The sequence below is a fragment of a genome, unplaced genomic scaffold (assembly GCF_019419815.1).
Source record: "Pyrus x bretschneideri cultivar Hongxiangsu unplaced genomic scaffold, Pyrus_bretschneideri_v1 Contig60, whole genome shotgun sequence".
Classification (NCBI taxonomy): Eukaryota; Viridiplantae; Streptophyta; class Magnoliopsida; order Rosales; family Rosaceae; genus Pyrus; species Pyrus x bretschneideri.
The window spans coordinates 270129-292526 of NW_025999799.1; the positions used below are offsets into that span (position 1 = coordinate 270129).

General features: G+C 38.3%; 1 pseudogene; it reads right to left on the reverse strand.

The window, feature by feature from the left end:
• Positions 1-245: 245 nt before the first annotated feature.
• LOC125471724 lies at positions 246-356 on the reverse strand (annotated as a pseudogene).
• Between the last annotated feature and the right edge of the window lie 22042 nt (positions 357-22398).

Below are 22398 nucleotides of genomic sequence, written 5' to 3' on the forward strand. Positions count from 1 at the left end.
ATGTTTCCTTCTTTTTATGGCTTACCTAATGAAGATCCTTTAGCTTATATTAAAGAATTTTACAATGTTGTGAGTGGTTTACCTTTACAGGGAGTAAGTGAAGCAAATCTGAGGATGAGAGTGTTCCCTTACACCTTGAAAGATAGGGCCAAGGGTTGGTTGATGACTCTAGTACCTGGTTCACTCACCACATGGGATGCCATGGCTAAGAAGTTTTTGGAAAAGTTCTTTTCCACTCAAAAGACAGCCACATTAAGGGGACAAATCTTCAACTTCAAACAAGATGATGGAGAACCTTTCAATGAGTGTTGGGAGCGCTTTAAAGGCCTTTTGTTGCAATGTCCACACCATGGGTTACCTCTTCACTTACAAATGCAAATTTTCTATGATGGACTAACCCAAACATGTCAATCAACTGTTGATAATGCAGCAGGTGGAGCTTTGAAGAAAAAGAATGCTCAAGAGTCATATAACATTTATGAGATGTTGGGATCTAATGCTCAACACAAAGATGTAAGGGGTAAGAGAGTTGGAGTATATGAAACAAGCTCTAATCATGATCTTTCTTTGCAGGTAGCTAACCTAGAAAAGAAGCTTGAATCCGTGCTCAACATGGTGCCAAAAGCAAGTGAAGTGTGTGCCATTTGCAACATACCAAGCCACCTTACTCATCAATGTCCATCTAGGGAGGCTTACCCCGAGTATGTCCAAAAGCAAGTGAACCTCATGAATTCTTACAATCAAAGGCCAAGGAATGATGTGTATTCCAATACATATAACCCAAGTTGGAGAGATCATCCCAATCTTTCGTGGAAGAACAACAATCAATTCCAAAACTTCCAACCAAAACCCACTCTTGAGGATACGGTTAAATTGTTAGCCCAAAATACCTTGCAATTCCAACAAACCACCAATAGCACTCTCCAACAACATTCGGCGGCTCTAACCAAAATGGAGACACAATTGGGGCAGATTGCAGATGCCTTGAGCCAAAGAGAGGTTGGAAAGTTTCCAAGCCAACCCGTGATACTCCAAAGGAACCAAGAGCAAGCCAAAGCAATCACTACACTTAAAAGTGGTAAGGTTATCAATAATAGAGTTGGCAATGAAGTTACTAATGAATCTGATCATGTGAATGCAAGGGTTACTCAAGGAGAAAATGAGAAACCAAATGAGGAACCAAGCCATGCTACTCCCTCGTTTGAAGCACCAAATCTTCACAAGGCCGAGAAACCTTACACTCCACCAATACCATTCCCTGGAAGACTTGCCAAGAGCAAGCAGGATAAGTCATTTAAGGAGATTTTTGATATTCTAAGTAAGGTGAATGTTAACTTACCTTTGCTTGATGTCGTTAGGAACATGCCAGCTTATGGGAAGTTCTTCAAAGAGTTAAACAACTACAAAAGGAAGTATGGACCACATGAGAAAGTAGTGGTGTCCGAGAATGTAAGTGCCGTGTTGCAAAGAAAACTTCCACCAAAGCTCAAGGATCCAGGAAGTTTTTCTATCAACATCACCATAGGGGATAAGAAGGTAGAGAAGGCGATGCTTGACTTAGGTGCTAGCATCAACTTAATGCCTTATTCTGTGTACCTTCAACTAGGTTTGGGGGAATTGAAAGCCACCACCATCTCATTACAACTTGCGGACAGATCCGTGAAATATCCAAGAGGTATAGTAGAGGATATTCTAGTTCAAATTGATAAACTAATCTTGCCTGCGGATTTTGTAGTGTTGGACATGGAAGAAGCTCCTATACATGACCGAGAATTGCCTATTTTGCTTGGGAGACCGTTTATGGCCACGGCCAAGACCATCATTGATGTGCAAAATGGACTCCTCACTATGACAGTGCTAGGAGAGACCTTTCAATTCAAAGTGTTTGAGTCTCTTTTACATCCTTCTTCATCTCTTGATTGTTATGCCATTGATGTGCTTGATTCGCTTGTTTTCTCTAAGTTCTTGCAGGCACAATCTAATGAACCATTACAAACTATTTTGAGTCAATCTCAAGATGAGTTTGATGAAGAAGATGCACTCATGGAAGAGGTAGCTGCCTTGGAAGCATTGGCACCGTATCTTTTGAATATTTTACCTCTTTTAGAGCCTTTAGAATCATCGAGGTCACATTTAACCCCTTCCACTGTTAAGGCACCAAAACTTGAACTTAAACCACTTCCACCACATCTAAAGTATGCATATCTAGCTGAATTTGAAACTCTTCCAGTTATCATAACTTCTGACCTCACCCCAAATGAAGAAGATAAACTAATTAGGGTGTTAAAAGAGTTCAAATCAGTTATTGGTTGGTCTATTGCAGATATCAAGGGAATAAGCCCTACCATGTGCATGCATAGGATTCTTTTGGAAGAAGGAGCAAAGTCAACCCGGGAACCACAAAGGAGGCTCAATCCACACATGAAGGAAGTTGTGAGGAATGAAGTGTTGAAGTTGTTAGATGTGGGGATCATATATCCCATTTCTGATAGCAAATGGGTGAGTGCTATTCAGGTGGTACCTAAGAAGGTGGGAATCACGGTGATGAAGAATGAAAACAAAGAGCTTGTGCCCACAAAGCCCACGGCTAGTTGGCGTGTTTGCACCGATTACAGGAAGTTGAATTCTAGCACTAGAAAAGATTACTTTCCTATGCCTTTCATAGATCAAATGCTTGAGAGATTGGCAGGTTACTCACACTATTGTTTTCTTGATGGTTACTCAGGTTACAATCAAATTGCAATTGCTCCGGAGGATCAAGAGAAAACTACCTTTACTTGCCCGTTTGGCACATTTGCATATAGAAGAATGCCTTTTGGACTTTGCAATGCTCCAGCAACATTCCAAAGATGCATGTTGGCAATCTTTTCTGACATGGTAGAAAGATTCATTGAGGTATTTATGGATGACTTTTCAGTGTTTGGTTCCTCTTTTGATGAATGTCTTAACCATCTCTCTTTAGTACTTCAAAGATGTCAGGAAACAAATTTGGTTCTCAATTGGGAAAAGTGCCAATTTATGGTGAAACAAGGAATTGTGTTGGGGCATGTAATCTCTAGCCAAGGAATGGAGGTGGACAAAGCCAAAATTGACATCATCACCAATATGGCAGCTCCCACAACCGTGAAGGGAGTAAGAAGTTTTTTGGGGCATGCGGGTTTTTATCGTCGTTTCATTAAGAACTTTTCAATGATCACTCGTCCATTATGCAATCTGTTAGCTAAAGATGTTGTATTTCATTTTGATAAAGCTTGTATGGATGCATTCAATACTTTGAAACATGAATAAACTCGGCCCCTATTATTATGGCACCAAATTGGTCTTTACCTTTTGAATTAATGTGTGATGCCTCTGACTATGCTATTGGTGCAGTTTTAGGGCAAAGGGTGAACAAGCTCCCACACGTGATCTACTATGCAAGCCGGACTCTAAATGATGCTCAACTTAACTATTCCACAACTGAAAAGGAGTTGCTTGCTATTGTTTTTGCCTTAGAGAAGTTTCGGTCATATCTTGTTGGATCTAAAGTTATTGTGTTTTCTGATCATGCAGCCCTTAGGTACTTGATGACAAAAAAGGATGCTAAGCCACGCTTAATTAGATGGATACTCTTACTACAAGAGTTTGACTTGGAAATTCGAGATAAGAAGGGAAGTGATAATGTTGTGGTTGACCATTTGTCACGGCTCAATGAAAACCATGGAGTTGGACAACCTTTGCCTCAAAATGAATCATTTCCAGATGAACAACTCCTTGTTATTCAAGAAAAAGAACCATGGTATGCTGATTTTGTTAATTATCTTGTTTGTGGTATAATTAGAAATGACCTTTCTTTTCAGGAAAGAAAGAAGTTCCTTGCCATGGTAAAGCACTACGTTTGGGATGAACCATATTTGTTTAAATATTGCCCTGACCAAATCATTAGGAGGTGTGTCCCAGAGAGTGAGCAACAAAGCATTCTAACGTTCAGCCATACATTGGCATGTGGAGGACATTTTGGTGCCAAAAAGACATCTCTAAAGGTTTTACAATCTGGTTTCTTTTGGCCTACTTTATTCAAAGATGCTTTTGATTTTTGTTCTAAGTGTGATAGGTGCCAGAAAATGGGGAACATTAGCCGAAGAAATGAGATGCCATTGAACAACATTTTGGTGGTGGAGCTCTTTGATGTTTGGGGAATCGATTTCATGGGACCATTTCCATCCTCTTTTGGTTACTTATACATATTAGTGACAGTAGATTATGTATCCAAATGTGTTGAAGCCATTGCTACAATAACTAATGATGAATTTTCTTAAAGATGTGATTTTTTGTAGGTTTGGAACCCCAAGAGCTATTATTAGTGATGGTGGCAGCCATTTCTGCAACAAACCCTTTGAATCCTTGATGAAGAAGTACAACATCAAACACAAAGTGGCAACCCCGTACCATCCTCAAACCTCAGGACAAGTGGAGATTAGCAATAGGGAGATCAAGAACATTTTGATGAAGACCGTAAGCCCTACAAGGAAGGATTGGTCACTGAGGTTGAATGATGCACTATGGGCATATAGAACAGCATATAAGACCCCCATTGGCATGAGTCCTTATCGCCTTGTGTTTGGGAAAGCTTGTCATTTGCCAATGGAGCTTGAACACCGTGCATATTGGGCCATCAAGAAGTTCAACTTTGATTACAAGGATGCTGGAATAGCAAGGAAGCTCCAACTTAATGAGTTGGAAGAACTCAGAAATGAAGCATATGAGAATGCCAAAATCTACAAGGAACGGACTAAGCTCTATCATGACAAGACCATCCTACGGAAGGAGTTTCACCAAGGTATGAAAGTACTGTTGTATGACTCACGTTTGAGACTTTTTCCAGGTAAATTGAAGTCTAGGTGGGTGGGACCATTTAAGGTGCTGCAAACATTTCCCCACGGAGCTGTGGAGATAGAGAACATGAAGAATAGCACCTCTTTTAAAGTCAATGGGCAGCGATTGAAACCATATTTGGAGAAAGTGGAGGAAGAGCAAGTTTATCAAGTTGTAGATTTTCTTGAGTTTACAACACCGTGAACAAGCTACCATGTCTTGCCTAGACATTAAATAAAGCGCTTACTAGGAGGCAACCTAGTGTGGTTTGTGTTCTTTCCTCATTTTGTGTTTATGTTGTCACCATTCCATATTCTTTGCCTACTTGCATTACATACAATTTTAAGCATCGAGGACAATGCTTTGTGTTAAGTTGTGTTAGTTTTGGTTAACTGTGTTTTTGCTTACTAATACGAATGTATATGAGGTCTATGTTTGTAGACAAACTATTGGGTTGCTATGAAAAAGGGTTTTATGACACGGGACATGTCATAACTTTCGAAGGGGTTTTTATTTATAAGTTCATGTTGGAGCACAAAGGTAAGCCGCCTCCCCGAATTTCAATTTTCTTTTATACTAATATGTTGTTAATGATTCAGGCATCCACTCTAGAATTTAAACCATTACCGGATCATTTCAAGTATCACCCTCCATTCAAAGACCAATTCCATGCCGTTTGATTTGTTTCAAAAAAAAAAAAAAAAAAAAAAAAAAAAAAAAAAATAGAATAAAAATAAACATGGCAGAAAGATGGAGCCTTCACAAAGGATGTTTACGTGAAGCCCCACTACGAGGTGTCGGAGCAGAAGGCATCGAAGCGGGAGGCATCGGAGCTAGAGCATTCCAGGCCTCAATACTTGGCCAAACGCTGGATGACCCAAGAAAAAGGTGCCTCTGGAGATAAGCCGCAAGCCTTTGACGGTCACTGTGAATTCGACCCTCAGATTCTTGCAGCTCATCAAGCTTCCTCTTCATGCCCGACGAATAGTTATTTGCAAGCACATGCAAACTTCTATTCTCGTACTTAAGCTGCTGGATCTCTTGCTTAAGACCTTCCACCTCTGCCATCAATGATTCCACCTGACGGGAGCGGGCAAGCAGGCGTTGGCCTATGTTGGACACAGAGCTCGCACACTGAACACTAAGAGCGAGGGACTCTTGAACGGCCAACTCATCGGACCGTCCTGACAGCAGCCTACTATCTTTTGGAGTGAGGAGGTTCCTAGCTACTATTGTAGCTGTTGTGGCGTCCTGCATCACAGAGTCTTCACCTGAAAGAGGACCGTTAGAAGATAAGAAAGAAGGGCGCCATACGTTACCTTGACGCGGCACGCCCGTTTCACTGCTGAGACTCAATTCTAAGCTAAGGTTCGATGGGTTTGCCATTTTTCAAAAGTGTCCAAAGAGAAGGGGTGGATGGAGTTAAAATTTCAAAGGGCCGGAGACGATGTTCAAGAATGGGAATTCTCCAGAGTGTGTATGTTGGCGGTGATCGATACCTCTATAAGAAGCCAAGGCGACGCGTCCACCGATTCAAAAAGCCGGAATTTCCTGCGTAATTTTGGCGACGCTTTCTCGGCTTTTCAGAAGACGTGTTCAACTTTGTCAAAAGATTTCTTCTTTTCAGAAAACACGTGGAGGCCATCATCGCAACTACACATCTTTAGCCGACAAGCGCAAAGTCCGGCGACGCTTTCTCTGCTTTTCAGAAAACGCGTGCAGCTTTGTCAAAAGGAGCCGCATCCGCACTACTACGTGTCGTTTAGAAAGCAAAGGGGCGCCTGCTCAGAAATCGAAGGGGCATCGTTCAGAAATCGAAGAGGCGCCACTATTTCAAAAAGCCGGATTTGCGGGATCAAAACGTTTGTCGACAAGGGTAAAAGAAGAGTACCACCACTTGATATTATCTCTATATATATCGACCTTCGTCTTTTATGGCAAGACAAACCTGAAGAAAATGCCCAAGTCTCCCTCACCTCTGAGGGCGCACTCCCAGCAAAGCCTTTTGAAATACTCAATTTTTTCTTTTTCCCCAAAGATGATACCGGATGCCTGGAGTACAGATGACCCAGGAGGAAACGGCAGATTGAAGTGTGCTGATTCATTCACCGCTTCTTCAAAAGCAAAGGTATCTCATATCATCAAGGTCAAAAGCAAAAGTATCTCATATCATGCTCTTTCCCTGTCTTTTTCTTTGTCCTTGTTCTTACTTGCATGGCAAAGTAAAAGAAGTAATCAGCCGGCACTTGGAGTCAGTCTTCCGATCTGGAGCCAACTGCCTGGAATCTATTCCTGATTGCTTACCTAGCGTTGCTCTCGAGTAGTCATCTTCAACGGTTGATACACTTCCAGAGAAGGGACCACTTCTGCAAAGGGGAGCGAGTAAGGCAAGTGAAAATGATACATTGAAGCATGTACAGACAAGAAAATGCTGAGCTATCCTCTAACCCTCTTCAATACGAATTGGAAAGATTGAACAACGAAACAGATAAAAGGAGGAAGCTCAGACCTTCGGGGAAGACCAAAAGAATCCTGCTGCCCAGTTCAAGAATAGCACAAAGGAAAATCAACGATGGGCGGAAACCAGTTCAAGAGTAAGTCTGTGGAATCACCAAGATCAAGCCTCAATACAATCACCAAAGAGAAGAGGGAATTTACACTCCATAACCAGATTTGCGTCCCTAAACTCTTCTCTTTGTTAGTTACATTCTGCCATGTTTAGTATGTTTAAGTGCTTTTGTGTGTTTACTTATGTTTTGTGTGAATCTATGCTTAAAACATTGAGGACAATGTTTGATTTAAGTGTGGGGGGGGTAACCCATTACTTTAATGCAAATTCGTGGGATTTTATCACCCATTACTTCAAATGTTATTCCTTGCTGTTTTAAGGTGTTTTAGTTTTGTTTTAGAGTGTTTTAGTGTGTTTTGTTTTATAACTCCGAAAATCACATAAAAATTTGAAAAAAATGTCTTGAAAAGCCTAAAAAGAGTGTTTTGAGTCGTTTTTGTGTGTTTGTGTCTTAGGGTACCTTCCAACACAATGATAAGGATTTGGTTTGTAATTGCATGACGGTTAAAAAGAGTTATAAACATGGATGAAAGTTTGATTTACTCTTGGTATATGCTTGGTTATGGTTATAATGTATGACTTCACATGCAATCATAAAAGAAAAACTCGTTTTTGTAACATGCTTGAAGGAAGGAACTCAAACAAACGCTACAACCCTGTGAGACTAGAGCCATTACCTTCTTTGGAGAGTTATTTTCTGTGACTCTTTGTTTTCTAAAGTTGTTGCATGATCTCATTATTCCTTGTTTGGTTGCTACTTAGAATGCAATTGTATCATGATAGAACTAAATGCTAGAACTTATATCCGTTTCATTCAAAGCATGACATTGAATTGCATAACATATATCAAGATGAAGTTGTGTAGTTGCCACCATAGCCAAATAGCCTTACTTCCCATATTTCGTATATATTAGTTTTAACCCTGTTGAGCCTCGTTTAGCCTATTTTCTTTGCTAACCACATCACCCCTTACCTAGCCTAGAGTAGGACTTTCCTATACCCTTGTTCTTAAAGTATAGTGAGCATGACTTAAATGAATTCCTTTTGAGTTACATTATTGATGCGTGGTTTATACGCACACAAATTAAACCCTCTTTTTGTCAATTGTAGTATATGTATAAGTAGGGATCGTTCTGGACCGGGGATTAGGAGGGATTGTTAATCACTTGGAAACTGACTCAAAAACGTAAAATAAAGTTTAAAACACTAACTAGACTTAAAGAATGCAAAACTAAACACGTAAAGCACTAAAACAAATCAAAAACTCAAAATGCTTTAAAACATAAACTAAACAGATTTCTAACTAAATTGAACAATAAAGTAAAGGGGATTGAGTTTTGGACTAAATTAAACTAAATGCACAGATTGTAAATTAAAGTAGAATGTAAATATGAATGTGATGGAAAGTTAGCTACGGGGTTCATCTCCACATATGTTATACTTGCATAATAAAACGATTTCCAATTGCATTTCAATAAACCATGAATTCTCAACACCCCAAGTTAACCGTGATGCACTAATTAACCTTCAAATCTTCCTAACGTTATTGAATTGGATGATTGCATACGACAACCCAAAACATTCCCCACAAGTCCCCTACATGATTGCATAATAGAGATACAAGCAAGAATCATTACGCTCTATGAAAATTATAAGTGTTGACGAGGCAATTGTAACTATGAATGCATGATACTCTTGCCAAGAATTCGTTTAACGCGATTGTTTATAAGCAACCTCCACTACTTGTGAATATAAGTTCGTAACTATTAGGTGAAACTCACTTATATTCTAGCGTCATATTTATGCATGAAAATTAAGTGTGCACTCTTAATAAACATACATAAATAAGTTATCAATCAAATAGTTAAACAAATTGAATCCACAACTTATGAAACGCAATTAGAAGTAATCAAATCAAAATGCAAGCATAAACATATATTTCGAATTACCCCCTAGCCAAGGGGGTTTTAGTTCCTCATGGTACAAAACAAAGAGAATCAAAGAAACACCTAAACATTCCAACAACTCAAACTTGAATTGTATGAACGTTTAGGCCCTCTTATCTTCCTCTTCGTTGTAGCACAAGGTCTAAGGATAGTTTGATGGTGTGAATGGTTTGGAGAGTGGTGGAGGAATGGAAGAGGAGTGGTGGAAATGTAAGGATGGTGTTTGGATTGTAAGGGAGACTCACGGCACAAAGGGGGAAGTGTTTGTGGTATGTACAATGGATGAATTTCTGAAATGGAAGTGTATGGAAGAGTGAATGAAATAAAGATGCATGTGGATGAATTATACAATGGGAAAGTATGTGATTGACAACTAGGGTGAATGATTGAAGTGGGAATGCATGTGCAATTGCAAGGGGGAAAACTGGAAATGGGATATGAAATACACGGCAATGAAGGGAGATTGATGATGAATTATGAAGAGTGAATGCATGTAGGGTTGATATGTGTGAATGATGATGAATGCATGTGAATTAATGATTAAAGAGTGAGGGTATGCATGTGGAATTGCAAGGGAGAAAGCTGGAACAAAGGTGGGTTATGCACGGCAAGGTGTGGAGTGAATGTGCATGTGTTGAATGATTTCTAGGGTGCATGTGGGTTGGAAATGCATGTGTTTTAGGTTGTGAAAGCATGTGAATGCATGTGTTGATTTAAAGAATAGGTATGCATGTGAATTAGGTTGGAAAGAAATGTATTTTGGCTGCAATGGTGTGTAATTGGGCTAGGGTTTAAGTGAATGAAATGGACCCAAATTGCTCCCCCTTGCATGGCAAGGAATGGTGTTTGTGTTAAGCCCATGGCAAGGTGAATGTAATTGGGTTAGGGCCATTGTTTTGTGTCCTCAAGTGCATACAAGGCCTTCAATTTCATCCAACACTTGGGCTCCAAGCATAAGCTATCCATCCTTAGCCCAATAGTGCTCCAAAAAGCCCCAAAACGCTCCACAATGCATCCTTTCGTCAAACACGTCTTATTATCCTGAAAACACACAAAAGAAGCATAAAGGACTAACATAACTAAAGAAACATAACGTAAATGTACGAGAACAAGCCATTTAAGTCGCATGAATATGCTCCTATCAATTATGCAAGAAAATGAGTGTGGGGGAGTAAAAGTTTGTTCTTACGTTTATATGTATGTTTTGAGATTTAAAAAGAAAAAGAAGAAGAAAAGAAAAAGAAAAAAGGAGTGAAAATAAGTAAGAATGAACTCACGAGCGTTGATGGTTGAAGAAAGGGTCCAAAAAGTTGAATATGGCCCCAAGTTTTGTGTGACTTTCCCTTGGGTGTTCAAAGTTGATTTTTGCGTTCTAAAGGGAATTCTAAATGTCTAATTCATTACTTTGCTCACTATGGCTTAAAGAACCTTTGTTTTCCATCTTTGTTATCCAAACACCCCAAGCCCCATTATACCCGTGACTTCAATCTTGAAAGTTATGTATTTCAATTGTGGAGTTTGAACTTGGTATGAGCATATGGTGTCACTGGTTCTCGCATCTAAGTAGTAGCATTCCATTCATGAGATCATATCTAAACATGCTTATTAACTCCGGAAATTGTTTCCTTATGATACATATATGTGAGTGTTCGTTTTTATGCTTACATCAATCTTCTCACATATAACTAGATTAGGGTATGTAGTCAGAAAATCTGAGTGAAAATTGAGTGCATATTTTGTAAGGAATTGAGCAAATTCTCTAAGGCATGTTACTACATTCAAAACATGGTTTTAAATGCTTAATTGTGAACTAATATATGGTGACTATGATTAAGTATGTACTTAAGTGTCAAGATAAACAAAATCTGTGGGAATGATGATTTTTGACATGTCATGTGCATTGGAAATCCCGGAGGCAACGTTGGAAGGTTTAAAATTGTCTTTGGTTTGTTTCGTTTCGTTTTGTTTTGTTTTTCTGTTTTGCTCGAGGACTAGCAAAAGCTAAGTGTGGGGGTATTTGATAGGAGCATATTCGTGCAACTTAAATGGCTTGTTCTCGTACATTTACGTTATGTTTCTTTAGTTATTTTAGTCCTTTATGCTTCTTTTGTGTGTTTTCAGGATAATAAGACGTGTTTGACGAAAGGATGCATAGTGGAGTGTTTTGGAGCACTATTGGGCTAAGGATGGATAGCTTATACTGGGAGCCCAAGTGTTGGATGAAATTGAAGGCCTTGTATGCACTTGAGGACACAAAACAATGGCCCTAACCCAATCACATAACACCTTGCCATGGGCTTAACACAAACACCATTCCTTGCCATGCAAGGAGGAGCAATTTGGGTCCATTTCATGCACTTAAACCCTAGCCCAATTACACACCAATTTCAGCCACATGAACACAATCTTCCCTCATTGCCGTGGCCCTTGCAAATCCATCCCATTTTCAGCCATTACACTTCATCATTGCAGCCACATTTCCAACCCACATGCACTCTTTAATCATTCAACCATGCATCACAAAACACCACTCATTGCACATGCCTTCCCCCTCTAATTCACATGCAAAACCACCAACACATGCACCCATCTACATTCACTTTCCTTTGCCGAGCACTTCCCTTTCATTTCAGCATTTCCCCTTTGCATTTCCACCTTCCCACTTCATCATTGCACCACAAATCAACGCATGCACCCTTTAATTCATTTTCAGCAGAAAATCTACTTCCTTTGCCGTGCATATCAATGCATTTCATTCATTCCACATGCATTTCAATTCACATGCACTCATCATCATTCAACCTAGTGTCACTCCCATTCTTTCCCTACAAACAATTCATTCACATGCAACCATTAAACATTTAATCATTTCACTTCACTTAATGCCGTGAATAACCCATTCCACTCCAGATTTCCAGCATCCCATAATCATTCACACCCCTTTAATTCACATGCACTCACACGCATTCACACACACTTCATTTCCCAACTCCATGCCGTGCCTTTCATTCCCATTTCCAGCATGCATTCACATGCATTTTCAGCACCTACACACCTCACACACATGCAATTCCAGCACCAACAAGCATCATTGCCGTGTACCCCTTATGCATTTCCAGCTTTCACATGCTTTCCTAGCTGTTTTCCATCATTAACAAGCCACATGCATTCTAAACAAACAGCCATATACACCTCTACTCCTCCTATAAAAACCCTTGCATTCATTCATTCAAGGACATCTCATTTTCATACACAAGATACCACAAACACATCCAATCTTCCCTCATTGCCGTGAGCTCCCATTCCCTTACTATTCCATCCACCACAGAAGTTCCATTCACAACACAACACACAACACAAACATTTCCCTTTTGCCGCAAATCCCCTTCCATTTCTACACAACTTCTTCTCGGCTTCATTCCATACACTCTCCCCTTCGCATAAACCATTCAACCTTAGCCGCTCCACCTTCATTTACAACACACTTGGAGCACCACACCGAAGGCAACTCTTAAAGGATTTTGACATCAGTTTTGCTTCAAGGGTTCGTTCTCCTTAATTCTATGTTCATTCATGTTGTATATTTTTATATCAAACATTCTGTAAACATGAAGTGTAACTAATCTCTTTCTAGGGATTCGATGTAGCCTTGCAAGATTGCCATGTAGTTATTTCAGAATGCTCAGTTGATCCATCTATTTCTTGTTTCATTCTCTGATTTAATTGTGACTTTGTGTGTTGATTTTAATGTTTGATCACCATTTGATTTAACCACAGGTTGTTTAGCCAAGAGTAAAGCACACATCATGCATACTCTTGGTGGATATGTGAATGAATGAAGGGAATGCTTTGCAAACAACCTGCCGAGTGTTTCCTTTGGTTTTATGAAAGTTTCTTGTGCGTGTCATGTTCTTGATTAGGGACCAAAGTTGCACATCACACTTAGGTTCAGGATTAGGAACATTTGATCAAGTCCACACATCATATGGTTGATCATATCTAAGTGAAACAAACCCAAGAAATAGGTAGATGGATGAGTATAATCTGATTCAACAAGCATGGACATGGCTTAGCAATGGTGAAACCGAATCCCTAGCTTCATCTCTATTTGTGCTATCTCATTTTATTAGTTGTTGATTCATTTATTTGTGTCTATTTCATTTTCTTGTGCTTTCAAGTTACAACAACAAATCTGCCTAAGTTGATTAGTTTTATTTCTCTTATAGAGTTCTTGCAAAACAAGTAGTTGTATAGGTCCAATTAGTCCCTGTGGATTCGACACCCTTACTTGTGCCATTATACTAAACATATTCTAGCACGAAGAAGGAAAACATCAATCAACATGTTCATGGCTTCAAACTTTCCCCTAACTAATTAGGGGTTTAGCCACTCATGATTACAGCAAACTTAGAAAGTAATAGCAAAGTAAACATTGAAAACAAGAACGAAGTACACCTAAAACACTCAAATCTGCAAGCATGAACCGTTTTAGGCCTCCTTCCTCTCCTAGTTGCTGCGGCACAAGGGGTTATGGTGAGTTTTGGGGATTATGGATGATATAGAATGATGTGTTTAGGATAGGGATGGATGTAGGGGACGGCAAGGGTTGTTTTTGGGCAGAAAGTATGAAGAATGGTGAAGTATGGATGTGTTAGAGGGAGATGATGAATTTCTGGCGTGAATGGTGAATGAATGAATCTTTTGTGGCTGCAACCAGGAGGTTTATTATTAGGATTTCAGGAATTAAAACCCTAGGTTATTTAGGTAATCAGAAATTAAGTCAAAGACTCTAGAAATAGGAAAGAATCCTCCCCCTTGCACGGCAAGGAAGAGGAAGGGTCAAAGGAAGTGCACGGCAAGGCTTGCATGAAATAAGTAAGTGTTTAATTCCCTAAATCAATTCTAAGAATCAGGAATTAAGTTAAATCCCTTTAGAATAGGTAATTGAAATCAGGAATTAGGGGAAAAAGGCTAAGTCTTGCGGCACAAGGGAGGAAAAGAAGGGGAAAGTGCCAAACTTGCAGATTTTGGGAGAAAAGGAATGTATAGGTTCGGCTAAGGCTTTTAGGAAAGGGATTGTGACATAATCTTGCAGATTTTGGGAGAGAAGAGGAAGGTAAGGTGCGGCACATGTCTAGGGCTTCTAGAACATGTGATTTAGGCAACCACATTATTTGGAAACTTGCATAATTGGAAACCTTTCAAGAATAGAAACTCCCCATAATGGAAACTAGTTTCCAATTCTTGATTCCTCATTCTTCCTTCGATTCTAGGCTCACTTGGTCTTCAATTTCGTCCAATGCTTTTGCTCCAAGCATAAGCTATCCATCCTTAGCCCAAAAGTGCTCCAAAAGGCTCCAAAATGCACTTCTTTGCTCCTTTAGCCCTTAGAACCTGAAAACATACGAAAATGGCTTAAAAGACTTAAAGAACTAAGAAATAACAACGTAAATGCACAAGAACAAGCCAACTAAGTCACCTAAATATGCTCCTATCAGTAAGGTTGTTCCAAATTTCATTATTTCTAACCCCGTTCCACCAAATATCCCTATTCCTTGCAGGTTCATGAATTCCAAGGAAGAAGAAAGTGAAAAAGACATCTTGGAAGCCCTTACAAAGGTGCAAAGTATGGAATATCAAGAATTCGTCAAAGAGGATGTTCTTGAGGCAAACAATCCCAAAGATATTGAATTTTATGACACAGGACAAGGAACAATCCTCACACCAAATTTGTCCAAGTGCAAAGTTCCTGAAACGTTCAAAGAAGATGTGTTTATCCATCAGTTCTTGTTGGAGGACATAGGTACACCACCTCCTCCAATTTCAATTTTGTTTTATACTAACAAGTTATTGATGATTCAGGCACCCAATCTTGAATTTAAACCATTACCGGATCATTTCAAGTATCACCTTCCATTCAAAGATCAATTCCATGCCGTGGGCACTAGGGGAGCTTAAAAGGAGGTATCGTCCGGCTGGAAGACGTTAAAGCAAAGCGCTTCTTGGGAGGCAACCCATGCATTTAAATAAAGAAGACCTAGGAATCTCCGGCTCCCACAACCAGATTTCCGTTCCTAAACCCTACTCTTTATTGCTTTTATTTTGCCATGTTTGTCGTGTTTGTTAGTTGTGTTATTTGGTTGTTTGTTTGTGAGTCTATGCTTAAAACATTGAGGACAATGTTTGGTTTAAGTGTGGGGGGGTAAACAAAGTGTTTTTCATGCAAATTCGTGGGATTTTATCACCCATCATTTCTAAAGTTGTTTTTCACTGTTTTTAAGTGTTTTTAGTGTGTTTTGAAGTGTTTTTATGTGTCTTAAACAGAAAATCCGAAAATTTGAAAAAAAAATCGAAAAATAGTGTTTTAAAAACCCAAAAAGAGTTGTTTTGAGAGTCGTTTTTGTTTGTGTCTTAGGATACCTTCCAACACAATGATGAGGATTTGGTTTTTAATTGCATGACTATTAAAGAAAGTTACAAACATGGATGGAAGTTTGATATGCTCTTTGGTTTATGCTTAGTTGTAGTTGACATTTACAAATTCACATATAATCACAAAGGAAAAAATCAATTTTTGTAACATGCTTGAAGGAAGAAACTCAAACTAACGCTACAACCCTGAGAGACTTGAGCCTAAACATTCTTTGGAGAGTTATTAATCTTGATGTTCTTGTTTTCTAAAGTCGTTGCATGATCTCATTATTCTTCGCTTGGTTGCTACTTAGAATGCGTTTCATCACTATAGTTCCAAATACTAGAACTCACGCCCATTTCATTCAAAGCATAAAATTGATTAGCATAACTAATAATAAGATGAAGTTGGTTAGTTTAAACCCAGAACCAAAAAGCCTTACCCGTTTACATATGAATTGTAGGTTTAACCCCCTTTGAGCCTTTATTAGCCTATTGTCTTTGTTAGCCCACATTATCCCTACCTAGCCTAGAATAGGACTATCCATACCCTTGTTCTTAAAGGATAGTAAAGCATGACTTAGAGGGAATTCCTTTTGATCTAAAAATTGCAGAAAAACAAGTGTGGGGGAAGGATTTTCGTGGGAATCCAGGAAGTTGTATGGTTGATGTGCCAAAGAAAAGAATAGGGCACGAAAAAAAAAAAAAAAAAAACAAAACATGAAAAAGAAGGAAAAAAAAAAGAAACAGGAGTTGAAAATAAGTGAGAATGAACTCACAAGTATTGATTGTTGAAGAAAGGGTCCAAAAGTTTGAATTTGACCCTGAGTTTTGTGTGAAGTTTCCCTTGGTGTTCAAAGTTGATTTCTGCATTCAAAAGTGAATTCTAAGTGTTCATTTCATTACTTTGCTTACTATTGCTTTAAGAACTTTTGTTTATCCTTACCTTTCTTTGTTAGCCAATACCCTAGCTGATGCGATTTTTATACGCACACAAACTAAACCCTATTTGTGACAATTGTAGTAATGATGTAAGTAGGGATCGTTCTAACCGGGGATTAACTAGGGATGCTAAACACTTGACTCAAATAAATAAAACTAACTTTTAAAACACTAAGACAAACTAAAAGACTCAAAACAAGTTCAAAAGACTCTAAATACTTAAAAACATAAAATAAGACAAATCAAATGATTAAGACTTAACAAAATAGAGGGGGGGAATTGTGGTTGGACGAGATTAAATTAAACGGACAGATTATAATTTAAAACAGATAGTAAAGATGAATGTGATGAAAATATGGATGATGGAATAGCTAAGGGGTTCTTCTCCACACATGTTACACTTGCATACAAAATTGATTCTCAGTTGGTCTTTCGATAAATTATGAAACTCAATGCTCCAAGTTAATTAGGTCCGCTTAAATTAACTTTCAGATTTCCCTAGATTCGTTGGATTGAATGGAATACGCATTACAACCAAATTATTCTTAATCAAAGTCCCTAACTATGGAATACGCATGATAGAGACATTCAACAAAGATCATTAAGTTCAACGGAAATCATAAACATCGACGAGGCATTCGTTACTATGGAATACGCATGAAACTTATGCCAAGAATTCGTTTAACGCGATTGTTTATAAGCAACCTCCACTACTTGTGAATATAAGTTCATAACGATTAGGTGAAATTCACTTATATTCTAGCGTCATATTTATGCATGAAAATTAAGCTTGCAATCTCAATGAACATACATAAATAAGTTATCAATCAAACAGTTAAACGAATTGAATCCACAACTTATGAAATTCCAACCAAACGTAATCAATTCAAATTGCAAATATAAACATAGTTTCGAATCACCCCTAGCTAAAGGGGGTTTAGTTCATCATAACTTTGAAATCAAAGAAACACCTAAACATTCCAACAACTCAAACTTGAATTGTATGAACGTTTAAGCACTCTTTTCTTCCTCGTTGTTGTAGCACAAGGTCTAAGGTGAGCTTTGGGGATTATGTGAAGTGTTTTGGAGGGATGGGAAGTGGTTGGATAGTGGCTGCAATGGAGGAGAAAAACTGCACAGAAATGGAAATGATTTGATGCACAAGGGTTGTGTTTGTGTTGTGTGAAGTGTTGTGAATGGAAATATGAGATGTTCTTGAATGAATGAATGCAAGGGTATTTATAGGAGTAGTGGAGGGAACATATGGCTGTTTGTTTAAGATGCAAGTGGCTAATTAATGATGGAAAATCAGTTAGAAAAACATGTGAAAGCTGGAATTGCATGTGAAGGTGTTGGAATGTGCTGAAATGGTGTGTGAAGGCACGGCATTGAGTGTTTTCTTGCTTATTTTCTGGCTATATGATGAAAGGTTAATGAATAATGCATGTAGGTGGCTGCAATGATGAAGAATGAGTGGTGGAAATGAAAGGGAAAGCTAGAAAGACATGTGAAGATGCTGGAATTGTGAGTAGGCCACGGCATGGATGTGTTTTGGGTGCGTGTGTGTGAATGTGTGGCTTAATGATTAAGTGAATGAATATGTGGCTGCATGTGGATTAAAGGGGTGTGAATGGTGGTGTAATGATGAAATGAAATGGCTAGAAAGGGTATGAAATGCACGGCAAGAATTTCAGGATGCATGTGTGTTTGAATGGTGGTGAAAATGCATGTGAGTGCATGTTTTGGTGCTGGAATTAGGGGGAATGCACGGGTTAGGCTTGGTTGAATGATGATGATGCATGTGATTGGTGGGAACAAAGGGGGAAACAAGGCACAAGGGTGCTTGAGTGAATGATTGAACGTGCATGTGGATTAATGAATGAATGGTGGTGTAATGATGAAGTGAAATGGCTAGAAATGTTAGGGAATGTGCACGGCAATGATGTTGGGAAATGAATGATTAAATGTGCATGTGGGTGAAAGTGAAGAGAATGCATGTGTTTGATGAAATTGCATTTGAAAAGGTTGGAAAGTGGAAGGGAAAGGCACGGCAACAAGGAAGTGTTTGGTGATGAATGCAATGATGAAGAGTGAATAAAAAATGCATGTAGGGTTAGCTAGGTTGGGTTTGTTTGGGTGCATGTGTGTTAATGGTGGTTTTGCATGTGAATTGATGGATTGTTTTTGATGGAATGGATGGTTCTTTGCATGGCTATAAGGGAGAGAATAAGAGAGAATGGGCTAGGCCCTTTGTTTTATGTCCAAAGTGAAAATAAGGCCTTCAAATTCGTCCAAACTTTGGCTCCATGGATAAGCTATCCAATCCATGCCCAAAAATGCTCCAAATGGCCTCAAAATGCACTTTCTTGCTCCCTAAGCCCTTAGAACCTGAAAACACACAAAAGAAGCATAAAGAACTAAAATAACTAAAGAAACATAACGTAAATGTATGAGAACAAGCCATTTAAGTCGCATGAATATGCTCCTATCACTAGCCCCGTTACAACCCTTAGACTTCGATCTTGATTGTTATGTGTTTCAATATGTGGAGTTTAAAATTGGTTTGAGCATATGGTATCCTTGGTTCTCGCGTCTAAGTAGTGGCATTCCATTCATGAGATCATATACATGTTAATAATTCCGGAAATTGCCTTCTTTGTTATGACATATGTGAGTATTAGTTTACATATTTACATCAATCTTCTAACATATACTTAGTGTAGGGAGTGTAGTCAGAAAATCTGTGTGAAAATAGAGTGTATCCAGTGAGGAATTGGGGGATTCTCTAAGGCATGTTACTACATTCAAAATCATGTTTTAATTGATTAAATGGGAGCTAGTGTGTGGTAACTATGGTTAGGTATACGCTCAAGGGTAGGGATAACTAAAATCTATGTATGTGGTGTTCTTTAATATGTCATGTTGCATTGGAAATCCCCGAGGTACATGTTGGAAGGTCTAGATTGTGTTTTGTTCATTTCGTTTTGCTCGAGGACTAGCAAAAGCTAAGTGTGGGGGAATTTGATAGGAACATATTTATGCTATTTAGTTATGTTGTTTCCTTGCATTTAGTTACTTAATTACTATCTATTTTAGTCTTTTAAGCTATTTTCGTATGTTTTTAGGTCCTAATGGCAAACGGAGCAAGAAAGTGCATTTTGAGGCTATTTGGAGCAGTTTTGGGCATGGATTGGATAGCTTAACAATGGAGCAAAGAGGATGGACGAAATTGAAGTCAAGAAGGGCTAGGAAAGGCTACAAATCTGGAGAAAGAAGTCCAAATACAAAGAAGATAAGGAAATAGCAAGAAATAAGGAATCTTATCCACCCTTATCTTATCCTATCCTAACCAACCTTATCCTTTCCTAACTCTAACATTATCTTATCTTATCCTATCCTAATCTTTTCCTACCTTAATTCCAACTTCAAAGAGGACTCCTTTTCACATTAAATCACCTAAATATCAAGTTCTAGAAGCCCTATTTTCGTGCATTAAGTTTATGCCACATGTAACCCTTCTAGAAGTTCTAGAATCTGCCACAAGGACCATTCATTGTCCTCCTTGGAGTCTAATTGAAAGTATCCTTGTTCTTTGGTGATTTGGAGTCCTAATTCCTCTCCTTTTCAGCCCAAATTCGTGCCTCCCCTTCACCCTATAAATACTTGATGCCACAACACTCAAAAACCACCACCCTCTACCACAAATTCACACCACACCATCCACCACACCTCAAGAGCCTAAATTCACACAAATCCCCATTGTTGGCAGCAAGGAAGGAAGGAAGAGCCACCTGGAGTGTTTCTAGGTGTATTCTATCTTTGTTTTTAATGTTTAATTTATATTCTCTTTGTTTTGTTGTAAACATGAGGAGCTAAACTTGTTTTAGCTAGGGGAGACTTTGAAACCATGATTATATTTGCAATATGAATTGATTAATTCCAGTTGTTATTTCATAAATTGTGAATGCAATTTACTTAACCGTTTGATGGATAACTTATTCTTGTTTGATGATTAAGGGTGCACACTTAATTTGCATGCTTGAATTTGGTGCTAGAATATAAGGGAGTTTCACATAATCGTTACAAACTTATATTCACAAGTAGTTAAGGTTGTTTTCACAATCATGTTAAGTAAATTCCTAGCATGAGTATCATGATGTCATAGTTACAAGTGCTTTGTCAATACTTATGATTTTCATAGAACGTAATGCTCTTTGATTGTATCTCTATTATGATGTCATGTAGGGAACTTTTGAAGAATGCTTTGGGTTGTCGTATGATGTCATCCAATCCAATAACTAAAGGAAAATCTGAGGGTTAATTAGTGATGTCACGGTTAATCTGGGGTGTTGAGGTTTATGGTTTATCGAAAAAGCAATTGGAAATCAATTTCTGTTCAAATGTGTCATGCGTGGAAAAGAATCCTCTAGCTAGCTAATCACCCATCCATATACCCAAATTCGTTCATAAGTTTGTCTAAATTTAGTTTCTGTTTTGTTTTAATTCAAATTCGTCAAAACCAAAACCCCCCTTTGTTTTAAGTGTCAATTAGGTTAGAATCTGAGCTATTGTGTGTTTTTAAGTGTTTTGAGTCAAAACTAATTCAATTTTCGTCAAAAGTAAGTCTTAGAGTCTAGTTTGAGTCTTTTTGATTGTTTTGTGTTGTTTAGAGTCTTTTAAGTTTGTTTTGAGTCATATAAGTTTAGTTAAGAGTCTTTTGAGTTTATTTAAGTGTTTTTAAGTTTAGTTTTATGTTTTTGAGCCAGTTTAGAGTAGATTAGCATTCCCACCTAATCCCCGGCCTAGAACGATCCCTACTTATATCTATACTACAATTGTCAAAAAGAGGGTTTAATTTGTGTGCTATTATATATCACATCAAATTTCCCCGGCAACGGCGCCAAAAATTTGATGTGAAATAAGATAGCACTCAAATTAAACCCTCTTTTTGACAATTGTAGTATAGTTATAAGTAGGGATCGTTCTAGGCCGGGGATTAGGAGGGATTGCTAATCTAATGAAAATTGACTCAAAGATGTGAAAATATGTTTTAAACCACTTTAAATGACCTCACAAGACTCTTACTAACTTATATGACCAAAAACAACTTTAAAGACTCAAAACAACTTAAAACAACCAAAAAGACTCAATTTAGACTCTAGGACTTAATTTGGACGAAAATACACTTGGTTTTGACTCTAAAGACTCAAAAAGACTCTTTTGGACAGATTTGGAACAAATAAGAAAGGGGGTTTTGATTTTGGACGAATTTAAAAGAAAACAAGTAACTTAAAACTTTAAAACAGATTTTGGACGAATTTTAGAAAAACTAATGGATGATAGGATAGCCAAGGGATACTTCTCCATACATGATACTTTCTAACATAAATTGATTTCCAGTTGCTTTTTCGATAAACCATGAACCTCAGCACCCCAGATTAACCGTGACATCACTAATTAACCCTCAGATTTCCCTTAAGTTAGTGGATTGGATGACATCATACGACAACCCAAAGCATTCTCCAAAACGTCCCCTACATGACATCATAATAGAGATACGGTCAAAGATCATTACGTTCAATGGAAATCATAAGTATTGACAAAGCACTTGTAACTATGACATCATGATACGCATGCTAGGAATTTACTTAACATGATTGTGAAAACAACCTTAAC